Source organism: Oreochromis aureus, linkage group 7 (genome assembly GCF_013358895.1).
Source record: "Oreochromis aureus strain Israel breed Guangdong linkage group 7, ZZ_aureus, whole genome shotgun sequence".
NCBI lineage: Eukaryota > Metazoa > Chordata > Actinopteri > Cichliformes > Cichlidae > Oreochromis > Oreochromis aureus.
Genome location: NC_052948.1, coordinates 14,846,146 through 14,867,194, shown reverse-complemented (window position 1 = coordinate 14,867,194; position 21,049 = coordinate 14,846,146). Strand labels below are relative to the sequence as shown.

Here is a 21,049-nt window from a genome sequence, read left to right as displayed (position 1 = left end):
GGCATTGAAAGGCTGCTCCAGCAGAACTTATTGTTTTGGAGGAAAACACAAACACAGTGCACAGTCGATTCTTAATAGCTTACTTACAACCCGGGCCTGTGTCGGCATACTGATACCGCTCCTGATCCTTTTTTTCTGAACTGTTGAAAAACCAAAACGAACGACTCAAGACAGACTTCTTTAATTTAATCAACTTCTTTATTTCAACCCCTGCGCAGGAGGGAATCAGCTCAGCATAAAGCCTCTTGCAGATTCGAAGGGCAGTCCTTCGAACTGTTACATTTATATTATTCCAAAGTTCCTTATTTACCTCCCACCTTTCCTGTTATTCTGATATCACATTCGCCTATACGTCATACCCAGTTTCGATCAAAACAACTTCTTCCTCATCTGTTGTCTTCTGCCTTTCCTTTTAAAGTCTTGCCTTATCTTTAACCCCTTTCTTAAATGCATATCTTAATAGTTTATGTGTGTGTGTGATGTACATGTCTCTATCTGCAATGTGTGTGTGTGTGCGGGTCATGTCAAGTGTCATGAGTGTGCACTCTGTATGTGTCAAATGTGTTGCGCCAGGGGTTTACGCTCTCCTCCTTAGTTCTGCTTTTCTAGTCTATACTTATCCAAGCTGTTAGACTGTTCTTAATGATGCCCTTTTGCCCCCCTCCTTATCTACCCCAACTTTTGTGCTATTTCTTAGTATCTCACATATGCATCTTTTTCCTGTAATGTTGCCTCAACTTATCTTGCTCCTAAGGTCACACAGGGGCCTGCTTAAAAGTATAATGTTTAAACAGTATACGGCTGAAAAGTATAATGCTAAAAGCTATATAATGCTATATAATTACACAATCTCCCCCTTTTGATCGCCTTTAAAAGAGATCACACCAAAGTCTTCTGTTCTCCTGCTCTCACTGCTCCTAACCATCCCAGATACATCATCCTTTCTATAACCACATGTAATCAAGATTGCAAGTGTAACAGCAATAGAAATCATAATTGACATAATAAGACCCTTCCATTTGCCAAAGACTGACGTGAACCATTCCCCCAGCGAAGTGTGGAGCGTCCTGAGCCCTTCTAACGCTTTGGTGACCGACCCATCTGGTGCTGTGTTGTTGGGAATAAATGTACAACACATATCTCCAAACATAGCACACACACCACCTTTCTCAGCTAAAAGCATAACCAGAGCCATCCTATTTTGCACAGCCATCAGTGACGTGGGATCCAATTGCTCTGCTAAACCTTCCACTGCGTCTCTAGTCAAATTAGCCTGCCTCAGCACATTGTAATGAACATAGTTAATGCGGTCCACATTCTTGATTGGAGTTACTGTAAAGAAAGATGAAATGATAGGAATGTTCTCAAACCCTGCGGCTACCTGATCTGCTAACTTATACTCATTAGGGACTCCTCTGGGTATCTCAATTGCATCCATGTACGTTGGGGATCCTACAGACAGGTCAAACGAAGATTCTGACCATTTTGCCAACACATGTCACCTGGTTAGCCTTCCTGGTGTAACCCCCTCTATTCTCACCCCCTTTTCACCTATCAAAACTAGGGGTGCCCCTAAACGCACCATAGCACACAAACCACTTGTTCCCCTGGGGATTCTCACATATAATTTATAACCACACTTGTCAGGGACTCTTTTTGGCTGCAGTGGTTATTATTATATTTACATGCTTCCATCTCCCATTTCTGGTCGGTGACAACTTGTACTTTTCAACTCTCCTTTTTCTCCCTCCCTGGCGTTCACAGACACATCATGGGTAAAGCAGTCCATTCTTCCTGCAGCATGGACTACACTGCCCATGAGGCTACATTCTTTAGGGTGATTTCTGTAACACTCTGCCTATTACCTTCATATTAAATAATTTTTTGACTAATTTTTAAAAATATTTCTTCAACTAGGACTGACATGGTAAATCGGTGTCCCCATACATACGCCCTCCATCTTCCAACCACACATTCGCAGGTGAGGGCCTCTTTCTCTGTTGTTGAATATTTCCACTCAGCTGGAGACCAAAAAGCAACAATGCATTCCCCGTTGTCTGAATGTAGCTCTGGAAGAGTAATACAGTTTGAAGCTGGAAGATCTCTATATAAATATCCCAACGAAGTCTAACTTTCAGTAGCCGTTGAAAGGATGAAGTTGTGGTATATCAGTGGTTAGAAATTACATTATTATTTTAGGATTAGTTTAACACAAAGTCAGGGCTAACCTGGGACCATTGCTGTGAGTCACAGTGTGCAGCCTAAAGGCCCTTTCACAGCAGACCCAACATGTGCTGCTAATGCTAACTGCTAACCAAAAGCCAAGGATCCAGAATTTGCTGCGCTGGCTACTGAGCTCTGTGGGTTTTTGCGGCAGCTCTACGTGTACTAGATGCACCTGCACCTTGTCATTTCTATCTCTGACTTTATGTCCTCTACAAGAGTTTGTGTTGTTTTATCTTCAAATGTTCAATAAGAACATGTATCGCTAATCCATAACGAAGAAAGCTTTGTAACTATCCCCACTAGTGAAGACAGTGTCTTTTCTACATCACTGCTCCCCCTGAGTTCCACAGCGCTGTTGAAAAGGTACTCGAGTAGCCCATACTGGAGGTCTGTGCATAAGCATGTGAACCTGTGACACAAAAATCCCCGAACTCAGACACGCACAGACTGTTTTCCTTCGTGGTGATGAAGTAAAACGCTGGGCATTTATTCTTCCAGGAGCTATAGTTTAGTAACGCACCCCTCCAACAGCCCAACCCATCTGTTCTCTGAATGGATTGTTAAATTTGTGATTGACATGGCATTGACCAATCAGCTGAAAGGAAGAAAAATCGGGTCAAAATTTGTATGTATAAGTTGAAATCCATACGCAGCCAGGGAACCTGAGCCCAGAGTTTTACAGATAGTTTTTTGCTTTGCATCTGTAACCAGACCTTAACAAAAAAAATTGTAACTCGTGTAAATATTTTTTACAAACACAAATCTTTTTTACACACACACAAATTCTCATCTATAGATGCACAAACATAAAATTTTCATATAATTTGGTTTACAAGGTTACAAAACTCAGTACACATATATGCATTTGATTTACGAGTACAAAATATTCATGACCACAATTTGAGCCCATAGTTTTACTGCATTGTTAACTTGATCTATGTGGAAGAACCCTTTAACACATCCAAGATGGTGGGCAGAAGCAGAATCAATGTTGTTCACCATGCATGTTTGTTTCTTTGCTGGAGTTTCTTTTGCCAGGTCCTCTTTTTTGTATGTAGCTTTTCCTTCTATAACATTAATCTTGAGTGCTTTAATCAGGCCAAAATGTTCTTTGTAGATGGTTTCTGGAAGTATAGATACTGAAGCCCCAAGGTCTACAATTAACTCCAGGACCTGAGCATTTCCCTGTGGTGTTTCATTTGGCAGGTGATTTTATCACACACTGCAGCCACCAGTTTATGATCAACACATAATACTGCGTAATACTACTCAGGAATGACAACTTCTCTCACTACAGCAGTGGTTCTCAAAGTGTGTGGTGCACCCCACTGGTGTTCTAGAGTTCTGACAGGTGGGGGCACAGGTTACCTGACAGAAACATCACCCGTAACTAACGTTTAACATTGGACTTACTTTTACGGCTGAACAAAGAAATTTGCGGCAGTTACATTAATAATGTCTTGATGGATTCTCAATGATCCAGGTAAGTAAATCTCCAAAAGTTGATTCTGTTCATCTGGATGTAGAGTTTTCAGTGGGAGAAACGTTTCGTCACTCACCCAAGTGACTTCTTCAGTCTCAGCTGACTGCAGGTTTTCCCAACCTTATAAACAGTACATTTGCATAATGACTGAAAGCAGCCCACTGAAGGAACAATGGGCTGGGAGGTCAGTTCCTTCATCATGATTATGCAAATTGTCATGACCATTGATCAACAACCAATGATCAGCAACCACTGATCAAGGAGGAACGCTGGTTTGAACGTGGAGTCAAGGAGGCCATTTACGTGAAAAAGGAAAAGACCACATCTTAATCGAGGAGGGGGCCTAAAAGTAGATCTTTCGCCATCTTACAATGCTGTGATTGCAGCCATTCCCCAACTCTCTGTGCATAGCAAATGGCCTGTATTTGTATAGCGCTTTTCTAGTCCCTAAGGACCCCAAAGCACTTTACACATTCAATCATCCACCCATTCGCACACTGGTGACGGTAAGCTACATTGTAGCCACAGCCACCCTGGGGCGCACTGACAGAGGCGAGGCTGCCGGACACTGGCGCCACCGGGCCCTCTGACCAACACCAGTAGGCAACGGGTGAAGTGTCTTGCCCAAGGACACAACGACCGAGACTGTCCAAGCCGGGGCTCGAACCGGCAACCTTCTGATTGCAAGGCGAGCCATGATCGCCCCATACTCATGGCCATTAATCAGTGGTCTTTGATCAATGGCCATGAGTGTCAATTAATATTTTCACATCTCAAATCCTCTGAAGTTTGTTCGGGTAAATAGCAGCAGTCCTTTCACAGAACCGGATGGATAAATTCGGTAGTATGTGTATCTGGGGTAGAAATGTTTAGCTTATTTTAAAATTTAGACATGTAGGAATGTTTATTTTTTTTTAGAGTTTAGAAATGTGTTAAGATAGAATGTAGAATTATGGTAGAGACACTGACACTGGCCTGGATATAAATAAAGGCCTGACTGTGTCACGAACTTAGGAGTAGATCTTAGGAGACCCTCCCCAGTTGAACTGTGAAAGTAAGACAAAGAGGAGTCAATGCTGAGTGGAAATTCCCCAGAGGATACCTGTGTGGGGGTCTCAATGTTTAACTTGATAACTGTGGTCTGGAGGGGAGATGGTATTTATGGCCCCTAGGAAGAGACACATACCCACAGTGTTTTAACTGATACACTCACATATCCACATGCACACTCACTCACGTGCACTCACATAGACACGCAGGAACGCGCACATGTAGGCATTCACGTGCTCGCACACACACAAGTAAAAGTAGGTAAACATAGCACTTAGTTTTATGGCACCTCGTAGAGGGATTAGAAGGGGGGTCACTTATACAAAACTGCATGTAACAAAGGAGTTGAGATCTGCAGAGAAAGTCCGGGGTCCTGTACATCTCCCTTCTAGAAGGTATAATCAATAAGTGTGTATTAATAAAAGTGTTGTTAATTGACTACTGAGTCCCGGTGTGCTTTCTGGAGGCCTGACGGATACACGAACCGGGGTGAAACTGCTTTTTGCGACACTGGGGAGTGTTTTGTATGTGTGTGTGTGTGTGTGAGCATGCGTGTGTGGATAGGGGCAACACAGTCTGCTTGTTGATCTTATAGTGTAGCTGTGTGAATGCCTGTGGGGTGGGGAGGGGGCACAGTTCATTTATCACTCTCACGGCTTGTGCAAAGAACCCTTCCAGCATCCTGGTGGTTCTGCAGCTGATGCTCCTGTACCTCTTGCCAGACAACAGGAGTGAGAACAGGCCATGAGAGGGGTGGTGGGAGTCTCTGATGATGAAGATACCTCTGCATATGCAGCGCTGTTTGTAAATCTCCAGTGATGAGAGTGGAGCACCAACAATTTTCCTGGCAGTCTTAACAATCCTATTAAGTTGACGCTTCTCGTAGGACTTGCAGCTGCCAAACCAAGCTGCCTCTGTAGAAAGTTGTGAGGTGAAGTGTGGAAAGTCCTGCTTTCCTGAGTCTCCTGAGGGAGTGGAGATGCTTATGTGCTTTTTTGATAACTGCTGTGGTGTTAATGGAGAAGGACAGGTCATCAGCAAGGTGTACACCCAGGAACTTAAACACTGCTGACCCTCTCCACAGCAGCACCATCTATTGAGGTCGGAGTGGTGATCTCTGCCAGCCTTCCTGAAATCGATCACCATCTCTTTTGTTTTGTCCACATTGATTGTGAGATTGTGTGATCTGCACTCCAAGCTGCTCCACGTCCATTCTATAGGCAGACTGGTCGTTGTCAGTGATGAGACCAACTACAGTTGTGTCCTCTGCAAACTTCAGAATGTGGTTAATGCTGAATCTGGCCGTACAGTCATGTGTGAGCAGGCTAAACAGCAGCGGGCACACCCCTGAGGAGAGCCTGTGCTCACTGAGATGGTCTTTGATGTTTGACTGCCCACCTTGACTGTCTGTTGCCGCTTTGTTAAGAAGCTGAAAACCCAGTTGCAGGTTGCCGGGTCCACGCCTAATAGCATCAGCTTTTCGACCAACTGCTGTGGAATGTTCGTGTTAAAAGCTGAGCTGAAGTGGATGAAAAGAACTCTGGCATAGGTGTTCTTCCTCTCCAGATGTGACAGCATAAAGTGGAGTATGGTGGAGATAGCATCCTTTGTAGATCGGATTATTGACAAACAAAACAATTTTAAAGAAAGTTTGTTACTGCAGATGTTTGAGATAACAATTTTCTATCATTGCTAAATAATGTTTTTACTAAGGGATGGAAATAAATATAAAATTTATTTTCTCTTTTATTATATTTTTTATTATCATTGTTATCATTTGTTACATAAAATCAGTATCCACGCTGTACACAATAAAAATTGTTTTCAAAAACATACAGAAATAGCTTTATTTTGTTAACAAATAAACATGGCATCATCACAAACAAGATTAAAGCCATGCATATTGGTCTTGAATGAGATATCCCTTTTTGTATATGATATAGAAAAAAACACACAATGTTGTCTGCAGGTTGCCAAGAAGTTACTCTTAACCCGTCTTCTTAGGTGAGTTGCAAAAACTGTCAAAGTACTCTTGTTTTTCGTGATATATAAACGCCTGCCAGTGCTCCCCATGGAAAACCTGATGGGTCCGTGCTCACAATGCCCATGCATGGATAATCTGCTGATGGTCTTTCTTGGTAGATGATCACATGCTAACATGCCCAGAAAATGAGCCCCATTACTAATTCTTTTAACAACGCTTGTGCTGCCCTCACAACACGTAACAATGTGAAGTTAGACAGCCTGTGCACGAGAAAATGCTAACTTCCTGGTTTGAGACCGGATGTAGGGTTGTACATTTCCGGTAGCTTTACTTTGCGGTCAATTGCTACTGTGAAGATATACTCCAAAATCATGTCCAAAACTCGAAAACGGAAAGACTGCGTTAAGTTACAAAGAGCAGATGGTGGGAACACTCACCACTGTTGTATCATAAAAAAATCTAATGATCAATTTTGACGATTAAGAGTTTAGATCGATCAGTTGTTTACATCACTCAACACTAGCAGAACTGCATTACAAAATCAGAAGACACATCGTCCACATTCAGAAGCACATCTCTGTATACTGACAGTTATTATGATTTAAACAGGCAAATGTTCAGCATTCAAACTACAGGTGAAGAATAGTCAAACCAGATGTTTCCCCAGTTATGTCGATATCAGCTAGCATGTTAACAAACCATGAACAAAAAGGCACACAAACATCCCTTTTCTCTTTTGCTCTGAGGCGCGGGGGAAAAATATCGACAAGTCGATGAACATCATTTACAGATATACTGGGTAAATGCCCAAGACATCTATAGAAATGTAAATCGCCGCTTGATTCATTCATTTGCTTAACTTGTTTTGGACCCTAAACAGGGCGCGTATCATAGCTGGACTGGCCATCGGGAATACCGGGCATTTGCCCGGTGGGCCGCTCATGATTTTTCATTTTTATGGGCCGATGGGGTTTTATTTCTTTTATTTTTTCAACGGTATAAATGAATAGTGGTGTATTGGCCAGTTGGTCATGATCGACTCTGGGCTGGACCAATTACAGCCGAGGAGGTCGAACTTTAAAGTTGAGGTGAAAAGCAACGTGATTTGTCCCGATCAGCTGATCAATGATCAGCTGATCGGCTTTTCTCTCTGCGTCAGAAAGAGCAAACCAGCGGAGGTCGCATCAAACAACAGAAGCACCTTTAAACTTGATGAGCTGTTGTTAGAATTTATTTAATATTCATTTCTGGTATCAGCTGATGTTTGCTGGAGGGATGAAGGGTTGAAGGGAAGTTATGAACTGTTTCTGAGAGACAAATAACACCAGGATCCTTTTCTAAGTAGCTGACAGCTGGTAACTGTGCAGGGGCGGGTCTAGCAAAGTTTTGCCAGGGGGCCAGGTAGGGCATTAACAGGGAAAGAGGGGCACAAAAAATAAGTTTCTTTCTTATTCTCATTTAAAATTTCTAGCTTTTAACAAATAATTATCTGAATCATACAACCAAAGTTTTCATCTGATGTCAAATGTATAGAAATCCATTATTGAGCATAGTAATTTTTTTCAGGGTTGTTAAAATCTCCCAATTCTTTTAATCTTTGGCCTGAAGGAAGGACAATACTCGGTGTATAAATGCTCAATCAACAATATTTTATTTCCATACAATTCAACACTTAAGAGCATAAGAACCATCATGATGGGGAGACCTGCCTGCAGAGGGTCACAGCAAGTCTCAAAATGGTGACGGGTTACTCAGCCTTTTATAGCCTCTAGTAGCCCCCACCTAGTCGTAAAAGCCTAAACATTCGCATTCTTTCTCTCACACGGCGCCTAAGTTATGACCTCGGCTCCCTGTCTTTCTGCTCTCTGTAAAGGTGGGGGTATGGAATGTGGTCTGTCTTTTCTATTATCAGAACAACAAGGCCTTCTGCACCCAACATTCTCCTCATGATTCAGCAGTATGCAATGTCAAGAAACCATGTAACGCGTTCAACAGTGTCGAATAATACAGATCAATCCAATAGATCTAATGATTTTCACACTCTTTTAGGTCAGAAGTATAATGCAAACTAAAACTACATACTGATCACACACTCTATAGTAAGAGGTATAATATGATCTACAGCAGTATCATAATTCAACTACTTTGATTACATATATAAGGTAACATATGATAACAGAATAATCTCACAGGGTCCCAACATAATTTCTTCAGAAGTAAGTACTGTATATGATGCCAGTATTTTCCCACATTTGTGTGTAAAATACCATCAAAATTAAGTTTTGATGGTAAGTTTTGAGTGAGGAAGTTTTATTCTTTCTCACATTTCTTTCTGTCTCCTTTCACTTTTTAAAGGTTGCCCTGCCATGCTGTTTATTCATGTGGTAAATAAATAGTTTATGAAAATATCACTAAATCTGTCTTTTATTATTTTTAATATTCAGTAATGGTCATGTCTCACCTCTAGTCTTCTCTGTCTTAATTTCAAGTTTCCACCATATGTTGTAGATAGTTCAGGAGGTAAACCAAGCAGTCTCTGGGTTTCGGCTAAGTACTGTTTAGAATACCAGAATAGGGAGAAAGGTGTAGGTTTAAGTTTATTAGACTGATACATATATACCAACAAGACAGTGTACATCACTGTCACAACGACGTTTGTTTTCATTCAAAGGCTTTACGGTTTTTCCCATAATACCTGGTGGGTCGGTCTCTAGTCAAAATGCCCGGGCTGATTTTTTGTCCCAGTCCAGCCCTGGCGCGTATAGGACACTGGAAACAAAGCTCCCCACAGGATTTTCCGCACCGGAAGTAGCATATGCTAACGTGCACATAGTCTATAGAAGAGATCTCTACACAAGGCTTGCTTTTCTTGATTTTACTGAAGACCTTTTAAGCCTTTTCCTCTCTCAAGGCTTCTCCTTGTTTTTTCTTTTGTTTTGTAACTGAAATATACAGAAAATTAAAAATAAATTGCCAGCTAATACACACATCTTAATAACAGACTTAATGATTAGCCTAGCTTGATGCATGCGTTACATTAGTATCACATTTCAGTCTGTGTAACACATATCAAAGTTGTTTCTGAACACATTAATACTCAAAAAAAAAAAACGTTTCCCAAGGTAGGGCACATTTAGCGTGTACATGAACTTGTTCACTCTTTCATTCTGCAAAAGCACAGTTCACAGCATTACTTAAGAAAATACATCAAAGATAGGTTGATGATGCAAGCGCTCTCTCGCTCCCGTTGCCATGCATACAATACAAAGATCGGTTGCGATAAAGATGTCTCGCTCTGATTTGATTTCAAACCCCAAAACATTTTAACCGTTTTTAGCATGAATTTACTACAAACTTATTTATCTCCTTGCTTACGTAACTTAATGACATCATGCACTAATTACTGTCTTTTGACCAAAAGGCATCACAACGCTGGTTAGTTCTATAGTACTCATTTTTGAAATTTTAGTTGTAGTCCAGAAGTACTTGTCTCATTTTTGATATCTTAATGACTGAATCAAAAACAGAATAACAAATGAGTGTCACTTTATGATCCAGAGGTTTTCTGAAATGGGTTTCTAACCTTATGTCGCCCGTTTTTATTTAAAGACACATTCCCTGCATGGCCTTCATCACCTTCCAGGTGAAAGTAGAACATTGTGTAACCAGCACCAAAATCCTGCTATAGCCAGTGGTCTGTTATTTTGCTGATGCCCCATAGTCTGTATCAACTGGTAATACTCTGTTACATTACCCTCTTTAAAATGTGGCTGAAACAGTTTAGCGGGGTAAGAGTGGCTGTCGACATGCAGACACATGAACTCAATGCGCAACTTTCAAAATTAAACGGGTTGCATCTATAACTACCTATAAATTTCTCATTTTTGACAAAACCAAGAACGACAAACTAAGGTAAACGTCTTAATACATGATACAAGAAATGCATGTCCCTCCAGGCATGGAGAATGTTTTTTAAACACATTATCATAACAGTAGAAGGCGATCTGGCTAGATGGAAATGTCTACCTATATCACTAATGGGAAGGGTTGCCGCTATAAAAATGATGATCTTACCAAAAAAAAATTATTTATTCTCAATGATCTCAACTAAACCACCACAAGATTGGTTCAGATCTCTAGACTCATATATGTCCACATTCCTTTGGAAAGATAAACCCCACGTATAAGCATAAAAACACTACAAAAGACCAAATATAAAAGAGGGTTAGAATTACCTAACTTTCGGCACTACTTCTTAGCCAACAGGCTTCTATTTATCTCAGGATGGCTAAAACATACCTTCTTAGATGAACCTTGGCTAGATGTAGAACAAGCACTTTGCAATAATCTAGAGATTTCAGATCTACCATTTATCAGCTCAAACATCCAACGACATGAATGCTTCAAAAGCATCAGCATCAGCTCTTCTCTGACAGCATGGTGGGATTATCTAAAATTGACGGAGTCTTCATTAATCCCATGCAAACGTACACCTATCTGGAACAACCCTGACATATTACAAAACAATAATATGATAAACTTTCCAGATTGGAGTTGTAAAGGAATCAAATACAGAATGCTTCCTAAAACAGACGAATCAATATCACTTCCTATTGCAAAATGGGAAGCGTATTTATCAGTTAACTTACACTGTAATCCCAAAAGTTATTTGCATTCAAATGGTTTAGCTATAATCACTGATGGTAATTAATTTTCTTTGTAAAACTAAAATCATATAACTGTGTCAGACAGAACTCATCGGTGGAAGCTTTTTGCACTTAACCTATATTGTTTTGCATGTGATGCACTAAAATGAATACATTTAACATGGTCCTTTCTATTTTAAGTTTATTCTAATAAATAGTTTAAGTTCAATTTTTTATAAGAGAATAAGTTTTAAACTCAACACTCAAATAATAAAAGTAAATTTGATGTTTACTGATTATGTTTAGTTGAAAGCACTTTCACTATTTTTTTTTTTTTTTTTTTTTTTTTTTTTTTTTTTTTTTGTCTGTCCCATTTGGTTCTTAAGCCGTCAGAATTGTTGTCTGAAGACCAACAAGGATACCAAATGGATTTATTTTGCCAAATGGATCATCATGGCATTGCCGTATTGGTCCATTTGATCAAACTTTGTTGTTATTATTTATTTTATTTTCAGTTGTTACAGATGGGACAGACATGACTGGGGGATAGGAAAGGGAGAAAGAAAGAGAGGAAGGAAAAGAAAAACAGAAGGGAAAAGGGACAGTGAGAAAGGGCACTTACAAAGACAAAGAGAAAGAAAAAAAAAAAAAAATCTCCTGGATCACCTGTTGAGAGAAAAAGAAGAGAAGACAAGCAAAAAGAGAAGACAAGTTTTTGTTGCCCCTCCCATATTTTTCCCGGCACTGGAACCGAAGACATGTCTGGACTTGTTTGTCAGAAAAAATTAAGACAAGTCGTTTTTGGTGGTTTTGCCTGGGATTGGACATGTTTGTTTCAGTCTACAGTCGATAGGGAGTACTTTTCCTCAAACCTCCACGCAAACTGGTGAGTTAAATCTTTGTATTTCAACTTTAAGCAAAAATAGTTGCATGTTACATTACGCAAATGTGCACGCTAATTCAATCTACAGTGAACCCTCGTTTACCGCGGGGTTACGTCCCAAAACAACCCGCAATAAGTGAAATCCGCAAAGTAGTGAAAAGTATTTATTATAAATGTTTTAAGGCTGTAACCCTCACAGCCTTAACCCCTGCTCATGCGTAATGGTTCTAGCATCTTCCTCGTCCATCCAAACCGCGCGGTTCCATTGTGTGATGTGAGCACATCCAAACCGTGTTCAGGGTTAGCCCGGGTCCGGACTCCGGCCCCGGTCAGAGGAGGAGGACCAGAGTAGAAGAGTGAACCAGTGGACGGTGTTAGATGAAGCTCATCATCTTTATGAAAGAAAAATTACAAAAATATGCACAACAGGTTAATCCTCCTTCCAGGTTAAGCCTAGGTCGCAACCTGCTGTACAGGCTCCTGCAGCCAATCTACAAAAACCCATTCTCTTGACGGGTTGCTGCCTTATCAACATTGAAGAATGGGTCAAATGCAGAGGACAAACTTCATTATACAGTTGTATAATGACAATAAGCCTACAGATTCCCCAAATTTTCCTGTTTTTTTTTTTTTATTTGGACAATTAACTTGTACTTAAATAATAAAGAGCATTTATAGAAATACAATACTTTGACCTTTTATACTTGTGTTACTCTCCACCAACAGGTTAACTCACAGTTTTTTCCCCCCCTCTGTAGAATGCTGCTGATGGTGACCTTGAAATCCCAATAGGAATCATCTTCAATGGTGAAAACGGAAGTCCAGAGCAAGAACTGAACCCCTCCCAGCTGGAGATCCTTCTAGAGGGCAATGTGGTAATGGATTCCATCTGCAGTCTTCCTTTGGCAATGTGTCTCCTGTTTGGACTGACTTATGCACTCCGCTTGGAGTACCCAAAGTGCATGAAGAATACATTCCTGTTTATCCAGCAGATTATGCTGAATCTGGGACGAAACGATCCTCCTCCAAAACTCCAAAGGCTAAAAATGAGCTTTCAATGTGTGCATAGATACATTGAATGTTCACTCTTCATTGAGCAGCTTTTTCTCAAGTTCAGGAAGTCATTATTGTGTTTGTAATTGTCTTTTTTGTTTTTAGTGGATGGCAAAACCAGGGCTTAAAGGAGTAGTTCACTGATTTTACATACTGAGATATGTTCTTACCTTAGCTTTGAAGAGTTGATGCATACCTGTCTTGTCTTTGTGCGAGAAAGGGCTCTCCCATATATTCAACTACCTCCACTTTTTGCTCCTTTTAGAAGCTACCGAGCTCCTCCACGTTTTCCCTATTTATGTAAAATTACATGAAAAGTTACACTATCTAAGTTTAGTTTCACTAAATTTAACGTATAGATTTTTTAAGCCGATAAAAAGGGGCACTATATTACAAGTGCGCAGTAACCCTAGTGCACTCTGGAGCATAGACTGAGTTACTGGGGGGATGAAGAAGTGCTCCTACAGTGTTATTACACCTTGTAATATAGTACCCCTTCTTATCGGCTTAGAAAATCCACACGTTAAATTTAGTGAAACTAAACTTGGAGAGTGTCACTTTTCATGTAATTTTACATAAATAGGGAAAACGTGGGGGAGCTCGGTAGCTTCTAAAAGGAGCAAAAAGTGGAGGTATTTGGAATATATGGGAGAGGCTTTGCTCCATTTGCATGACTGAGGGCACGCACAAAGACAAGACTGGTACACATCAACTCGTCAAAGCTAAGGTAAGAACATATCTTATTATGTAAAATCAGTGAACTATTCCTTTAATTTCATTGTCTCGCTGGGGCCATTCCTTATTCCATAGTTTTTATTTTTCCAAGTTAAAATATTTGTGAAAATAAGTTTTACTGTTACAACTTGTTACCCAGAGTGTCGCACCAAAGTTCTTTACTTGTGATACACAGTTTTATCTGTTTAAAAGGATTGTTTTAAAGAAAATGTTTTATTGGAAGTCCAATTGTGCAAACAAAAACTTACTGTTCAAAAAAACTACCTCAGAGACCACAAATAAATTCTTGTCAAAAAGTGGCTAGGAACAACTGAAATATTGTGTTTGTTTCTGAAAGAAATGTCTTCTTAGAAGCGCCATGTGTAAAAATTGGAATACTGTTCAAAGGAAAACAAAAGTCTTGTTTTGTTATAAATAAAGTTAAAAAAAAAAACAAGAAACACTTTAGTGGTCTTTGGTTTTGAGTGTGTTTGCCTTGACATATTAAGTTTTAGTAATAATAATACATTTAATTAAAAGACGCTTTTAATTAAACACTACATAAAAAGTGAGTTTTGTAATATTAGCACCACTTAAACAATTTAGTTTTTTCTATTAGTATTAAGTTAACTGTACTTAAACAAATTATTTTTGAAATATTGAATACTTAAACACTTTAGGTAGCGATGACTCAATATAGTAAATTGTGACAATTTTACTTTTAAGTTTACTTGACTAAATCAGTTAATTTTTTGTTTTGGGTTGATTACTCAAATCATTTGAAGGGAATCGGTTTCCTCAAACGATTTAAGTGTATTGAACTTATCCGGGTTTACAGTGTAGACCAAACCCCCCACCCCCGGCTTCTGCTCCGCGGCTGCTGAGTGACCCCTCATCTGGGGCTCTCCTCAGCTCTTTCCGGGAGAGTGGCTCGTTGCCCCTCTGTTGATCTTCCTTCGTCTCTTGTGTGCTGAGGGCCTCTGGATGTCTGGAGCCTGGATCTCCTCCATACCTCCTTCATGCCCTGGAGGACAGGGCTATGGCCTTCAGCAGATCATTACATGAAGGAACCTTTTAAATACAAGCGCGCTCATGCTCACAGGTGTACACACGGGTGCTCACACACACAAACTACACCCTTTTTGGCTCCTACCTCAAAACACACTGTGTGCTGTCGATCCTATGTGCTGCACAATAATATTCAGTGTTTAGTATTTACTGTTATATTCACATAGATCATCGCGATGATGTTGTTTATTGTATTGCTCTGTTTTTTTTGCTTGTTTTCTCTTTTTTCTTTCTCAACAGGTGTTCCAGGTGATTGATATATGTATTTTTTGTGTGTTTGTTTTGTTGGCTTTTGTTTTTTGCCCTTTATCACCATTCCTCATACCCGCTGTTTTTCTTTCCCTCTTTCTTTCTCCCTTTTCTTTCCCCCAGTCATGTCTGTCCCGTGTGTAGCAAGTGAAAATAAAATAAAATAAACAATAAAAGCAAAGGTGACTCAAATAGACCAATACGGCAAGGCCGGGTTGGTCCATTTGTTAAAGTAAATCCATTGGGCATCTTTCTTTGCATTTAGACAATAATTCTGATGGCAAAAGAACCAAACGGGACAGGCGGAAAAAACCCCCCCCACACATTATCAGTGCCTAGCGTTAGCATGTTGTAGAGCTTTGCTGTGTGCCAACCTGACAGTAGCTGATACGCTCACCTTTTTTATGAACAAACTTGCTAACACTAAATGCAGTATTGCGCATTCTGATCAGCCATGAGAGAAAGTTCAAGGAGAAAGTTCAATGGCACAAATTTTAGACCCAAGTCAACACCAGTAAGCAAAGGTTTTTCTTGAAATAACAAATCACTATGTATTGGTGGTATTAACTCAACAATTCAGCTGCCTACTGTGTATTTTTCTCTTTCTACAAGTCCCTGATTATTTCCTTCTGTGTTGGTGTTATCCATTTGACTGGATGTATCTTTATAAAACAGGACTCTGCTGAACTGTGTGTCCAGGGTGTTCCTGCTGTAGTTAAGCATTCGATTATTCCTCAGTACAAGTTTGTCTCCCAGAGTGTTATCAACCTGAGGTTTTTTTTAATTTATTTTATTGGTCCTTTATATATCCAGGTAAGAATCTCATTGAGATTAAAAATCTCATTTCCAAGAGAGACCTGGCATCATGGCAACAAAAAGGAAAAAAGCGTGCATCCGGGATAATTTATAACCAAAATTTGCATCATTTGCATCATTGCATCATTAAATTTGCATCAAAATTTGCATCATTAGCCAAGTGCATGCTGTCTCCATGTGAAATTCTGAGACGCGTATAAATGTAAGAGTCATTCAGACCCAAATAATCTTCGCCTCTTGAAGGCGAAGATCCTCCGAAAGACTGCTGTCAAAGTGATGCACATTTATTGAAATGACTGAGTTCTGTTTGCAGACATTCTCCTGACTGGCTATGGATGAGAGCCATAATTGTTTAGGTTCAAAATGTCTTTTGATGAAACCCTGCATTGTTTCTCTGTTCCACGCTCTTCAGCCGACTGTCTTCGTCTGACAGCTCTTATCTCTTTGCCTGCTTTTTTGACAGAGATTTTATGTTTCTCAGCAACATTCATGTGATGCGCATTCCCTGGAGGCAGTCTTTTTGCAAGTCTGGCAGTGTACACCATCAGACCGCTCCCTTCTTGTTTTTCAGTATTAACATTTCTCACAATGTTTGAAACTACATCACTCACAACGCCCGTGACAGCCGATTTCAGATGAGACTTAGCGATTTTAAATCCTATTTTTGTCAATGGTGCTGCAAACCTAAACAGACTGTGAAACATTCCTTCTAAACCATTACAGCATTTCATACTCATTCCCGTAAAACCAAGGAGATCGCCACCTGCTTAATTGCGATTATAGTCGAGTCATCTGGCGTCATTCCTGACATATGTGCACATCAGGTTTTTTTTTTTTAAAGAAATCTTTCCACGGTGGTCTGAAATGTAGTTTTACGATCATTTTACCATAAAGGAATCGGATGTTGTGGTTTTATTAGTCTTTCAAGGAAATTTCAATATCCTAGATGATAGAATTGGACACTGATGTATAATGAACCTTATAAAAAGTGAGAATGGAGATGTTGGCAATGTTTATACAGCACAGGAGTGGTACATGGGTGTCGCCCACCGATTGATAATCCACAATGTCCCTATAAATAAATGTGTTATCTTCCCCCAGGAATATCTGCAGGATGAGGCACCTCTCTAGAATTTTTCCCTATTTCAAAGAATTAAGGCCCATTATTTCAGCTTATCGTCTCTTAAAAATTCCTTCTGTCACTACACCCTGAATTCTATTAGTAATAAGATTGTGTTAAATATTAAAGCTAGAGGTTGCTTCATGGAATTCATATTGGAATAAATTAAATGGGTTTTATTTTCTAAGCTATGGAATTATAATAACCCAAGGAAAGCTCTAAATGTACTTTCTTTTTCCTTTTCGTGTCATAAACAGCCACTGTCGCATCAGATTTTGGAATTTCATATCTTATTATTTGGATAAACATGAGCTGATGTTCTTCCTGTCCATTTACCCAGGCTTGCACTGTGTTTATTGTACATTAACAATATTTTTTTTTCAGGGATCCACTCATTAAAATGAGGAGGCCATTCGAGCCACTACACTAGTGCTAACTTTTTCCGATTCCACTTTTTTTCTGTCCAATATTTTTCAATTTCACATACCACGACACACAAAATTAAATTCGGTCTCTGTAGCCTCTTCATGGCCCCCTGATGGTCAAGTATCTGCATACACACTCAGAACATTAACAATTATTTTGAAGTCTCGCCTGGCTGTTATGGTTGGATATAGAAATCCTTGCGGCAACTGCTGATGGTATCCCTGAATATGAAATGAAAACCTTCCCTTCTTGCTCCAATATATAGCTAACACCTTAAAACACACCCACTAGGAGGAGACAGGGGCGGGGTTTATGTGAAAGAGCAAAGCTATCAGATTCATTCTTCTGACCTATATTTGTAACAGAAGTGAATTGAGCATGAGGTCATTAAGGAAGCCTATCTACTCTGCAACTGTTTTTACCTAGCCATTCACTTAGTGTAACAGATCTTTGTAAAATTGCATTAACTTGTATGTATTTTAACAGAGCAGGAGGTGGACCACACATTTGAAAATCTGCTGGTCTGCTGACTTCCTTCCACCGCTGGGGTTCCCACAGTCCTGCAAAATTAAATTTTATGAGCAGGAGTCAGGGATGCGCTGCATACCATACGCTTCCACGTGCAGCTTATGCCTTTATCTCTCAAGAGGTGTTGTAGATGAGTAATGATTTAAATAACTTGTGTACACGCCATTAAAAGGATTCCTGGGTTTTGGAAAGGAATGGATGTGTACTTATATGAACTGATGCTGCCAAGGAGAGAGATGGCACCGGTGTTTGTGGCTTGCCATTTATCACTGCCAGTGTTGTTTTTTTGTGCTCATTTTATTGCCTGTTATCATAAATGTCAACTCTCTGTTGGTGTAGGATCGCCAAACTCTACTGGATTGCCGACTTTCTGCCAAAGTGGAACAAAGCTGGACATAAAACTTTGCCCCTGTTATTAGAGATCCCTGGTACCTGTTGTCAACCCAGTTCTCCTTGTGTCCGCTGGCATGGGATGAATCTGAGGAACCTGCAGCCTCTGCATTAATTTTGATGTATTATGTATTTTGCTATTTCGTTTTATCTGTTGTTCTTGACTTGTTTCTTGCACTTTGGTCCTGTGCTTGCTATTTTAAAGTGCTTTATAAATAAAGTTGGATTGGATTGGATACTTTGCACAGTTGACTCTGGAAACCTGTGGTTCAAACCTGTGGCCTTCCTTCATGAAGCTGGGTTGTTCTCAGTGTTCCTCAATGGGACCTGCCTTCTCCAGAATTGTACATTTTTAAAATGTATAGCTTGAAAGTGTTTAGTATTTGGAATGAAGGACAGTTTATTTTGATTTTACAAACAATGTGACTGTTTTTCTGTAGTTATATTTACGGTTCAATTAAGACAAGAGCTGAGTAAGCAGGAGACAAGCCATGCACAAAATATTATGTTCACATAATATTTCTCAAGTATTGGAAGCTAAATTACATTTTATTCATCTTAAAATGTTCTTTTTAAAAGACTCTTGTGCATTCATGTTTAAGTATTCAAATATAAAACACTGCCTAGATTTTTGCTGATTGATGGTCATTATGTTTAGTGTAATAGAAGTTCAGTAAATGGTGTAGTCAACAAATGTCAGTTTTCCTCAGATGTCTAACAGTTATGCAGATGTAATGCTTGGTAACTATCTGTAATAAATGTGCCACTTTCATTTGTGTATTGATTGCTAAACCCCAATATTAAGCCCTAGAAATCACTTCTAACAGAAATCAACCAAGGCAGACCAGACATTGTGCATGTTGCTTCACACACGTGTCAGTGGATGGCAGCAAAAGACTGTAGTTTAGCTTTGTAAGGTCAGACGTGTGCATGCTCTGCTTTCTGTTGGGACAGACATAGGCAAGCCCCATCTCCCTGTCTTCTTCATTTGCTATTCTCATCTTAGTATGTAATGTAATTTATAAGTGACCTTGTGATTGAGTCTTCTCATTCAGGGTTAAAGCCAGTTATCAGCCTCCAGCCTGTGTTAGAGGGTACTCCTGTACTTAGTCCTTACTATGCAGCCTGGGATAAATAGCTATGTACACCGTACATCGTACAATTTGAGTGCTCAAGTCTAGCAGAAAAGCACTGAAACCCTAGGAGTTTAACCCTGGGATGAGAGAAACTCAATGTTTTCAATAAACTGAGTTTCTTTTCTTTTCTTCCTTTCTTCCTTTCTTTCTTTCTTTCTTTCTTTTGATAATAAATGTACAGTCGCTGCCTACAAATGGAAGTTTGAACCTAAAGACACATTTCTCACAAAAGTCAGCTTATCACAAGTATTATAATGCCACATATTCATGGTGTCTTGTCTGTCAATTTTGAGACTCTCCTCCTGTTACGGTCGAATGCTGGTATTGGGGATCCATTGACGAGGGCTGTTCAGTACACATGTATGTGCTTAACTCCAGGTAAACCTACAGAGTGACTGAATGTACTCATATCTGTTCTGGACCTGAGAACTCAGATTCCATCTCAAAGTTCATCTCACAGCTGAAAGTGTTGGGATGGAATTATTTGAAGTGCCTCAATTCTATGCTTTATATTAATTAAAATGCCATATAACAAAGGCATTAGACAACGTGTCCTTGGGGGGTAGAATACTGTAGACTCTCGCTCACGCTTGCCTGGGAGAAAGTAGATAACAGGGGACCATCTCCTATTGGAAAGTTACTGAAACACTGTAGTTTAGACTAGAGAGGGACCAGCAGGCACCTAGACTGGAGAAACAAAGGTTGTTGATTTCTGTGTGTCAATGTGTGCTGCTAGAATATGGAAGAAATATAGTATCATCAGAATCCAACTATTTTTAGACATTGAATTTATAACACTGAATTTTTATCCTCCAAATTTCCTGCAAAATATTCACCTGCAAAAATTCACCTGCAAAAATTCACCTGCAAAAATTCACCTGCAAAAATTCACCTGCAAAAATTCACCTGCAAAATTCACCTGCAAAATTCACCTGAAAAAAATTCACCATCAAATATTCACCTGCAAAAATTCACCTGCAAAAATTCACCATCAAATATTCACCTGCAAAAATTCACCTGCAAAAATTCGCCTGCAAAATTCAACTGCAAAAGTGTTGAACTTAAATGACCCAAGCCAGAGCAATCAGCACTAGATCGAGTCGAGCGGCTCTCAGCCAATTAAATTACGCTGTTTGATCACATGACACCGTTAGCCAGCAGTGTGTCTCCTGAAAAGAGAGCTGTTTAGAGGTGAGTGATTAAGGCTGTATCCCAATTCAGGGCTGTATCCCAATTCAGGGTCTGCAGCATTAAAGTACGCAGCCTCAACGATCCTC

General features: G+C 39.8%; 1 long non-coding RNA gene across 1 annotated transcript; it reads left to right on the top strand.

Moving 5' to 3' along the window:
* Positions 1-12,115: 12,115 nt before the first annotated feature.
* On the top strand, positions 12,116-13,319 carry LOC120441265. Its single transcript, XR_005613941.1, has 2 exons — positions 12,116-12,275; positions 13,031-13,319. It is a non-coding gene; the product is annotated as an uncharacterized LOC120441265 (long non-coding RNA).
* Positions 13,320-21,049: the final 7,730 nt, after the last annotated feature.